This window comes from Austrofundulus limnaeus, unplaced genomic scaffold (genome assembly GCF_001266775.1).
Source record: "Austrofundulus limnaeus strain Quisiro unplaced genomic scaffold, Austrofundulus_limnaeus-1.0 Scaffold2468, whole genome shotgun sequence".
NCBI classification, from domain to species: Eukaryota; Metazoa; Chordata; class Actinopteri; order Cyprinodontiformes; family Rivulidae; genus Austrofundulus; species Austrofundulus limnaeus.
The window spans coordinates 1-369 of record NW_013954870.1 but is presented as its reverse complement, the minus strand read 5'-3'; positions in this window follow the sequence as shown (position 1 = coordinate 369).

Here is a 369-nt window from a genome sequence, read left to right as displayed (position 1 = left end):
GCGGTCCTATTTCAAAAGGGTTTTACACAGAGCAGTAGATTAATACATAAAGATAAAGAAGGCAGATTATTGTTGACTTTATACATGACAATAAATCATACAGAATCATCAACATACATACACCTAACATTGACACACAAAGGAAAATCTTCTTCCTTAATATCAGAAAATGTGTGACATTCAACACTAGAGTCATTGGAGATTTTAATGTTGCTCTCTCAAGGTCAGATGTGTCCAGAAACTGGTATTTTTAAGGAGGACAACAACAGAAGCAAAATATTTAGTCTGATCACAAACAGTGGTTTAACACTAGGACTACCAGGATCTTGAAAAATACCTATCTCTACCAAAGAGGGGCCAACTGGGTAT